Source organism: Puma concolor, chromosome D3 (assembly GCF_028749965.1).
Source record: "Puma concolor isolate L17-30 chromosome D3, mPumCon1.1.hap2, whole genome shotgun sequence".
Classification (NCBI taxonomy): Eukaryota; Metazoa; Chordata; class Mammalia; order Carnivora; family Felidae; genus Puma; species Puma concolor.
Genome location: NC_141678.1, coordinates 25,809,016 through 25,818,781, shown reverse-complemented (window position 1 = coordinate 25,818,781; position 9,766 = coordinate 25,809,016).

Sequence of the window (9,766 nt, the reverse complement as noted above, 5' to 3'; positions counted from 1 at the left end):
GAAATATGTTCGTTCAGGAGACATCAGTAGGCCACGGGTCCTCAAAATATTAGTTATCTTGGAAAAATATATTATGGAAATAAAAGTCCAATTATGTCATTTATTGCATTAAATAAATCTATATTGACTAACATAAATGTTGCACAGTAGCAGATGCACTTTCTTTGAAACTTTTTAATTCTCCAGGATTGCGCTCAAGGGCACAGGGGAGTCTGGGTCGGGGTCAGTTCTCATTGTGGTCTGAGGCTGTGCTGTGCACGAAAGGTCCCCAGGATATCCTTCCTGAAGGGTTTTGCTTCTAGGACATTCCCAAGGACTGGAGTTTGGATCACTGTATTTCCGGGAGCATGATGTCATTCATGTGACCCTCTCTTCATTTGTTCATCTGGTGAGTACTTCTGGGTGCACACCCTGTGTCGAGTGCTGCTCCGTGGGGGCACTGTGGTGCACCAGAAAGGTGGGACCCTGCTTCCGTGGAGGTGACATTCTAGTGGGGGTAAAATGAAAAAGAGAAGCCTCTTTCTCTGTCTCTACAGCACATACCGACCAAAGGAAAAAACAGCGCTGTTGTTTTTTTTCCTATCACTCGCAGCACCTCTGACCCCCCATGTGTGGGTTTTTTCCTACCCCAACCAGTTTTCTGTCTGGACACCAACTGGGAGTCCTATCACTCAGCTCTAATATGAACTATGTGGAGCTAGGGCAGACTCCACTGGTGAAGGGCTCAGTGCCACAAGACTGGCCCCGGGTCCAGACACCCATCCTAAGTCCCCCGCGTTTCTGATTGACCAGCTGTACATCTGGGCTTCCCATGAGCCCCCTTCCTCACGGTTTGATAATTTTCTAGAGAACGCAGAATGCAGGAAACCACTTTACTTATATTATCTGTTTGTTATAAAGGATACAACTCACGAACAGCTAAGTGGAGGAGAATCATGGGGCCAGGCATGGGAAGAGGGGGGCAGAGACCCCATGCCTTCTCTGGGCTCACCACCCTCCTAGCACCTATTTGCTGGTGACCTGTTCAGCGACCTGGAAGCTCTCAGAACCCCACTCTTGAGAGTTTTTCATGGAAAGCTTCGCTACTTAGGCACAATTGATTAAATCATTGACCATTGGTGATTGAACTCCACCTCCAGCCCTTCTCTCCTCCTCAGAGGTTGGGGGTGGGGCCAAAAGTGCCAACCTTCTAATCACGTGATTTGTCCCCCTGGCAACCAGCACCCCCTCCCTCTCCCCCCCAGGGCTTCCCAAAAGTCACCTCATTAGCATACACTCAGGTAGGGTTGAAAGGGACTTATGAATAACAAAAGACACTCCCATCACTCACAAAATTCCAAGGGTTTTAGGAGCTCTGTGCCAGGAGCTGGGAACAAAGACCAAATATATATTTCTTATTATAGCACGTCACAGGGGGAGACAACGGACGAAAGAAGAAATGAGATAATTTCAAGTGCTGGTCCCTGCTCTGAAGGGAATAATGCAGGCTGTTGGGGTGGGGTATGCCCTGGGTGAGGCTCCTTTAGATGGGAAAGTTGGGGACAAGGGCAAGAAGGAGATAGGCAGGTCAAACAGCCTGAGGCAGTGACCTCCAGGTGGAAGGATCAGCAGGTGCCAAGGCTGGAAGTTAGAGTGAACTTGGCCTGTTGAAAGGACAGAGTGAGAATTGGTGGGACTGGAGCTAGGAGCGGGGAATGGACAAGAGGGGATCCCCAGCTTACGAAGGGCCTCCCAGTCCAAGAAGAGGGGTATGGGTCTAATTCACTGAGTGATGAATACCCTGGGGTTGTTAGACTCAGGAGGGGCGGTGGGGGGGGGTGGGGAGATGGTTAGATTTATATTTTGCCAAGGTCACTAGGGTGCTGGTGGCGGGGGGGGGGGGGGGGGGACTGCAGGGGGCCAGGCTGGCTGTGGGGACACAGGCAGGAGGCGGGTGCAGTCATTAAGGGCAGGACAGGGGGGAGGAGAGAAGTCGAAGCTTCAGGATGTATGTAGAGGTCGAGCTGACAGGATACCCTGATGGATTAGATACCTAGAGACGGGGGTGGGGGGGGTGGGGGTGGGGGGGGGTGGGGGGGGGTGGGGAGAGGAACCAAGGACGATTCCAGTGTTTGATCTGAGCATCTGGGTACCATTTACAGTGCTGGGGAGGAGGTCATGGGAAGGAATGGTTTGAGTAGCAACGTCAAGAGGGCATTTATCATCACATCAGGGTTGGAGGGCCAGCATGAATCATCGAGTCCGGTGGCGGTTCCCCCAAATTAGGCTGGATCAGAATCACCAAGCCTGCTCGTTGCCATCAGGAGTCCTGGACCTTGTCTCCAGAGACTCAGATTCTTCAAGCCTGGGGTGGGGTGCAGCCATGAGGGTTTTTGTTTTTCTTGTTTTTGCTAACCCCTGGTGATTCCAGTCCAGTCCCCTCATTTTTCAGATGAGGACACTGAGGCCAGGGGAGGAGACAGGAGATGCAAATTGGTGGCATGAACTAGGATGCAAACCTGGGAATCCTTGGCTCTTCCCATGGCTGGGGCTGTTTTTGTCCCTATGAAAGGAGCCCCAAGGCATATTCGAGTGCCCTGGGTAGGCGAAGCCCAGACATTCCAGCTCAGCCAAGCTCAGAAATGTTCAGGAGATAGGTGAGGTGTAGGAAGTTTTGGAGTTAGGAAGAGGGAGGAGGGAACGGTTTAGCTCTTGCCATCTTGCTGTGCAACCTTGGGTAGTTCATGTAACCTCTCTGTTCCTTGGCTTCTCCACGTATAATTGGACATAAGAATGATGCCTTCTTCATAGGATGCTATAAGGACCAAATGAGATTCTCACATGAAAGGCTTAGCACAGCGCCTGACACATGGTAAACCCTAAAAAGACATTAGCTGTAATCTGAATACAAATTCTATGAATCCCTCAGGCGGTAACCTGGAGAGGCAGCCAGAGCAGTAATAGGTAAGTGTGCAGACGTGGGGATCAGACAAACCTGGGTTCAAATCCCACTTCTTTGCTCTGGGAGCCTGGGCGGACTCTCTGAGCCTCTGTTTCCTCAGCTGTAAAACAAGAGGGCAGCAGTTATAATACCCACGTGGAGGGGTGGTTTGTGGATTTGAGAAAAAGGTGCAGGGAATTTTCTGGCTCGGAGCCTGGTGTTTAAGGACTGGGAGTTATCGGAGTTATTATGCCAATTTCAACTCACTGACCCAAATCCCAGGCAATTGTATTTCCTTCAGAAGCTGCCACCTGCCGCCTGGGGTCTGCCAGTGGGTGGTCTTGGAGGAGAGTCTGGCGGCTCCTCCAGTGCTGTGTGACCTTGAGTGAGCCCCTCACCCTCTCTGGCCCCTGTTGCCTCATGTGTGAAATGAGCAGGCTGGTCTAGTTAATCTCCAAGGTCTTTTTCACAGCCTTTAAAAAAAATCGATGATTGTAACGGTCTGTGATTAGTGAGAAACCATCTGCCCCAGGCAAAGACCAGACCCTCCCCAACCTTTGGGGGGTGGGCGGGGGGGGGGGGTGGAAGGGGAGGGAATCAAACAATAAGCAGTCCGCTTAGCAAATTGCCACCTCATAGGCCTTAAAAACGAATATCTGCTTTTGTATCAGCCTTGATTGAGATTCTTATGCTATGGCGGCCGTCCCTGCCATCAATGCCTTAATTAGAAATTAGGACAGTCACATTGGCATAAATTAAATCAGACTAAAGATGATTAACAAAGTAATGCAAGAAATCATTAAATTAAACCATTGTGCCAAGTCCTCTGCTGATCTATCACAAATTTGGGCTGCTAATGAGGTCTTAATTAGTAAGTTAGGTCGAAATAATTCATATCATTCACTTCAAAGACAGCCCTCTTTCTTTCTTTCTTTCTTTCTTTTTTTTTTTTCTCTTTCTGACTCCAACCCCCAATGCAAATTTACCATGGGCTGTGGAAGGGGGTGGCGGACCACATCAAGAAATAACAGCGTTCCTTGGATTATCAAAACCAGCTTGGCACCGAATGTGCGTTGGGGAGCCTGTTCTGACGTCAGATTTGCCTGAAGGGGGCAGAAAGCGCTGAGCTCCTTGGATGCAGGAAGAATGATAAGAAGGGAAGAAACGTCCAGAAGGCTGTCCCCTCATGACAGAGATGGGAAAACTGAGGCCCCGATCAGGGAAGCCACACAGAGTGGGTTTGGGGCAGAGTGGGGTGGGGGGTGGGGGAGCAGGTGTCCTGAGTCAGGATTGGCTCTTCTTTTCATTGCTTTGTGGTGTCTCTTGTTTGTCCGGAGGGTGAAGGAGGCAGGTCCTGAAATGGTCAGCGCTATGGAAACCAGTTGGTAGGAGGCCCTGCTCGGGTTGGGTAGAGCCTGGCATCTTCTTGGTCTGCCAAAGCACGGCTCCAGCGCCGGCTTCCAAGAATAATGTCAGTTATCGGAACGGCGAGCATTTACTGGGCACGCACTACATGCTAGTGTCTGTGCTCGGTGCTTCCCACAACTCTCCTCGTTTCACTTGCAGAAAGTAGCAAGCATTGTTGGGTTCCCCATGTTACTGACCAGGGAGCTGAGGCTCAGAGAGGCGAGCTAGTTTGCTCTAGGTCACACAGCCACGAAGAGGCAGAGCTGGAATTTGACTCTGATGTACCAGTGTATGAATGCTTACCTGCTTTGCCTTCCTGTCTCCATAAATAACCACCGGACGGCAGGGCGGCTGGCTGGGCAGTGCTTGGGCAGGTGGTAGCAGCTGTTGGAAGGGTGAGCGGGAAGAACAAGCCGGCCGTGCAGATGAACGTGTTGATTTGGCAGGGGTGGGGCTTTTGGAAGGAAGACCCGTGGCTTCGGGCTCGGGCAGGTCTGAGGTTGACACCTGGCTCCCCAAACTCCTAGTAGACATGTGTTCTTGAGCCAATTGCTTCCCCTGTCTGAGCCTCAGTTTCCTCATCGGTAATATGGGTACAGTTAATGCCTAACACGAGGCATTTGTGCGACTTCGACGCGATCACGTGAGAAATGTGCCTTGTGCACAGTTAGGTGTTCGATAAATGTTCCCTTCTCTCCCTTTCTCAATGGTCGTCTGGTGATTCAGCGAGCTTTTGCTGTTTAATAAAGTATGAAACTCAGTGGCTTAAACCAAGAATGGCTTATTTACTTATTTATTATAAAATTTTATTTATTTATTTTGAGAGAGAGCGTGTACAGGGGAGGAGTAAAGAGAGAGAGGGAGAGAGAGAATCCCAAACAGGCCCTGCGCTGTCAGCACGGAGCCCGATGGGGGACTCGAACTCATGAACTGTGAGGGCATGACCTGAGCCGAAATCAAGAGTCAGATGCTTAACCGACTGTATTTATTTGTTTGTTTATTTATTTATTAAAGTAGGTTTCACTTCCGGCATGGAGCCCAAGGCGGGGCTTGAACTCATGACCCTGGGATCAAGACCCGAGCTGAGCTCGAGTTGGACGCTTAACTGACTGAGCCACCCAGACACCCCAAGAATGGCTTATTTAACTCAGGATCCCGTGAGTTGGCCATTTGAGCTCTACTGGGAGGTTCTTCTGCTGGTTCTCTCTGGGCTCCCACAGGAGCTGGTGGCCGTTGGCTGCCGGGGGCAGGGAGGCTCCACCATTGTGGGCTGGTTGGCCGCTGGCTGGGGTGACCGGGGTAATGCAGCCACGAGTCTCTCATTTTCCAGAAGGCAAGTTTGAGCTTGCACTGTTGGTGGTGAAAGGGCTATCCAGCAAGGGGGGGGGCTAACCCTACGGCCCAAGCTTTTCTCAAGCTTCTCCCTGCATCCCATTTAGTTAAGTCTCGTCAGTTGTTGTAGACTGAATTTACGTCCCTACTCCCTCCTCAGATGTCCAGGTCTGCATCCCTGGAGTTTATGAAAATGTTACCTTATTATTTGCAGAAGGGACTCTGCAGATGTGATTAAGCTCAGGACCTTGAAATGGGGAGGAGTATCCTAAATCATGGGGTCTTTATAAGAAGGAAGCAGAGGGGTCCTGCAGAAGACAAGAAAGTCATGTGATGTTGGAAGCAGAGATTCGAACGACAGCCTTTGAGGATGGAGGGAGAGGCCACACGCCAAGGAATACAGGTGGCTGCGGGAAGCTGAAAAAGGGCAGACATGGGTTCTCCCTAGGCGGCCACCGGGCTGCCTAGTGGGGGTGTCCGGGACTGAGCTCTGATCTCCTGGACCCTCAGCAGGAACCAGCCCCGCCAACCTTCGGCTTCTGTCCTTAAGGTTTGCCTTGGACTTCTGACGTCTGAGAAATGTGTAAGAGGACAGAATGCGTCGTTTTAAGCCACTGAGTTTGCGGTAATTTACAAACCTTGAGCAACCACGGGAAGCTAAATGTGTTGCCCAGAGCAGTCATGTGGCCCAGCCCAGATTCCCGGGATGGGAAATGGACCCCGTCTCTTGATGGAAGCTGCCAAGTCCCTTCAGAAAGGTGGGCGTATAGGGATGGGGAGAATATTTGGTCATATTTTACAGTCTACGTGAATATATCACTTCACCCCGGTGATTTGAAAAGAATAATAGTAATACGAACATGATATATATTATTAATAATACAATAAATATAATAATAATCACAATTGTAATGTATATTTATTATTTTTTAAAAATTTAATATTTATTTTTGAGAGACAGAGACAGAGCATGAGTGGGGGACGGGCAGAGAGAGAGAGGGAGACACAGAATCCGAAGCAGGCTCCAGCTCTGAGCTATCAGTGCACAGCCTGACGCGGGGCTCAAACTCACGAACCGCGAGATCATGACCTGAGCTGAGGTCAGAGGCTTAACCGACTGAGCCACCCAGGTGCCCCAGATTATTTTTTATTATTAAATTTTTTTTTAAATGTTTATTTTGAGAGGGAGAGAGAGAGAGAGCGCAGGGGGAAGGGCAGAGAGAGGGGGAGAGAGAGAGAATCCCAAGTAGGCTCCACACTGTCAGCACAGAGCCCGATGTGGGGCTTGAACTCACGAATCATGAGATCATGACCTGAGCCGAAATCAAGTGTCGGACACTTAACTGAATGAGCCACCCAGGGGATCCTATAATGTATATTCAGTGGGCACTTTCTAGAAGCCAAGCAGCGTCAAGCACCCGGCATACCTTACTTTTCTTCTTCTTCTCTTTTTTTTTTTTTTAGCTGTGGTAAAATAGGTTGCATAAAATATTTCTTTAAAAAATTTTTTTTTTCCAACGTTTATTTATTTTTGGGACAGAGAGAGACAGAGCATGAACGGGGGATGGGCAGAGAGAGAGGGAGACACAGAATCGGAAACAGGCTCCAGGCTCTGAGCCATCAGCCCAGAGCCCGACGCGGGGCTCGAACTCACGGACCGCGAGATCGTGACCTGGCTGAAGTCGGACGCTTAACCGACTGCGCCACCCAGGCTCCCCACATAAAATATTTCAACCACGTTTAGGTGCGTCGTGCAGGGACATTAAGTCCATTCGTCGTGTGGTGCAACCATCACCACTTTCTATTTCTAGAACTTCTTCATCGTGCCGACAGAACTCTGACCGCTAAGCAGTGACTCCCCATTCCCTCCTGGAACCCCTGTTCTGCTTTCTGTGTCCATGAATTTGCGCATTGCAGGTCCATATAGAAATGGAATCGTACACTATTTGTCCTTCGGTGTCTGGCTTATGTCACTTAGCGTGATGCCTTCAAGGCCCATCCATGCTGCCGTTAGCACGTGTCAGGATTGAATGCTTACAGCAGCCCTGGGAGGCCATCGAGCTGCCTAGTGGGGGTGTCCGGGGCTGAGCTCTGGTCTCCTGGACTCCGAGGGGACATGTTGACCACATTTTCCTTCTCTGTCTTGCCTCTCACAGCAGGTGCTGGGCGTCCCGGGTCTCAGTACCCACAGCCCAATCATAGCTCAGTGCAGGCCCCACCCCTCCTCCCCACCGCTCTGCCCAGAGTCATTCATTTATTTCGCACAGTCAGGATGGCTCCCCACCCCGCCAGGGCCAAAACAATCACTTCTCCATTGATTCTGCATCAATTAATTAAAAAATCTATCCAACCGCTCCACAGTTTGATGGACTTGGAGGGTTTGGAAGGGGATAAATAAATGAATCCTGGGGTGGGGGTGGAAGTGAGGGCCTAGGGAAGGGAGCAGGTGGGGAGGCTCAGCTCTGGGGTGTACAAATTGTAGGAGACCCTCTACAGGAGGCAGGGGCCCAGACCTGGTGGTTGTATTAGTGGTAATATATATATAAGTGTGTGTGTGTGTGTGTGTGTGTGTGTGTGTATATATACATATATATATATTTTTTTGTTTGTTTGTTTTTTTAAGTTGGCTTAATGTCCAGCATGGAGCCCAATGCAGGGGTTGAACTCACAACCCTGAGATCAAGAACTGAGCTGAGATCGAGTCTGACGCTTAACCGACTGAGCCACCCAGGTGCCCCATTGGTAGTATTCTTCTTTAAAAAAAAATTTTTTTTAATGTTTATTCATTTCTGAGCGACAGAAAGAGACAGAGCATGAGCGGGGAAGGGGCAGGGAGAGAGGGAGACACAGAATCCGAAACAGGCTCCAGGCTCTGAGGTGTCAGCACAGAGCCCGACGCGGGGCTTGAACTCACGGACCGTGAGATCATGACCTGAGCCGAAGTCGGGCACTTAACCGACTGAGCCACCCAGGCGCCCCCCATCAGTAGTATTCTCAATGATAGTTACATTTGATTGAGGCGCGTGCACTTCGCAAATGCTCCACATACATTATCCCGTTAAAAAGCCCTCTCAGCGGCTCTGTGAACTAGATGAGGCTCAGAGACGTCGAACGTCTGGGGCCACACAGCTAGAATGTCGGGAGAGAATCTTGTTTCTCGGTCCTTTTGTACCTCTCACTTGGTGAGTATTTTCTGACTTGCGCAGTGTGGGACTCTGAGGGAAAAAGGCATGGAGCCAGGTTCTGTGCCTTGGAGGGAGTCTGGGGAATTGTCTCTGAGGAGGTAGGCTTGGGCACAGGCCCCCTGGGATGTTATTTCAAGCTGGAGGGGACTTTACCAGATCCTCTGCTTTGATGGCTTTCAGACTATTTTTAGCCTTGCAGAACCCAGTGTTGAAAGTGAAGTCTCATGTAGATTTATTAAAGGAAAACCCCAAAACGAACCTGCTTGGTTGAATAGCAAAAATACTACTAACAGCAAGAGTAGATGGCCCTTGTGGAGTGGAAGCCGGTGTGCACCAGTTCACTCGAACGGATTGTTAAAGATTCAGAAATTTTGTAAGCCGGTTGTTGAACCACTGGCTTGAAATCAGTCATGATGGAAACATTAGCACCGTAGAAATTGGCCGTGCGATGCATCAGGGCCCCTCCTCCCAGACACCCCCCGAAGCTGGCTTACCAGCTGGCCACTGACAATGACCACTTCATGAATATTTGCTGAGCTCCAGACCCTGTGCTAAGCACTTTATTAAAACAATTACACTGACGAATTGTAAATCGCATTGTAAGGCACATAGTATTTTTTTTTAATATGAAATTTATTGTCAAATTGGTTTCCATACAATACCCGGTGCTCATCCCAACAGGTGCCCTCCTCGATGCCCATCACCCACCCTCCCCTCCCTTCCACCCCCCGTGGGCAGATAGTATTAACATCCTCGTCTCTCAAATGGCGGCATCGAGGCTTGGAGAGGTATAAGGTAGCCACTTACACAAAGTTAGCAGCCAGTAAATGTTAGTGCCTGCCTCATTCAAAATCTCACCATCTGTCTGATGTACAGGGGAGTGGTTTTTAAAGATTCGAGGAGTCCCATGGGGGCGCCTGGG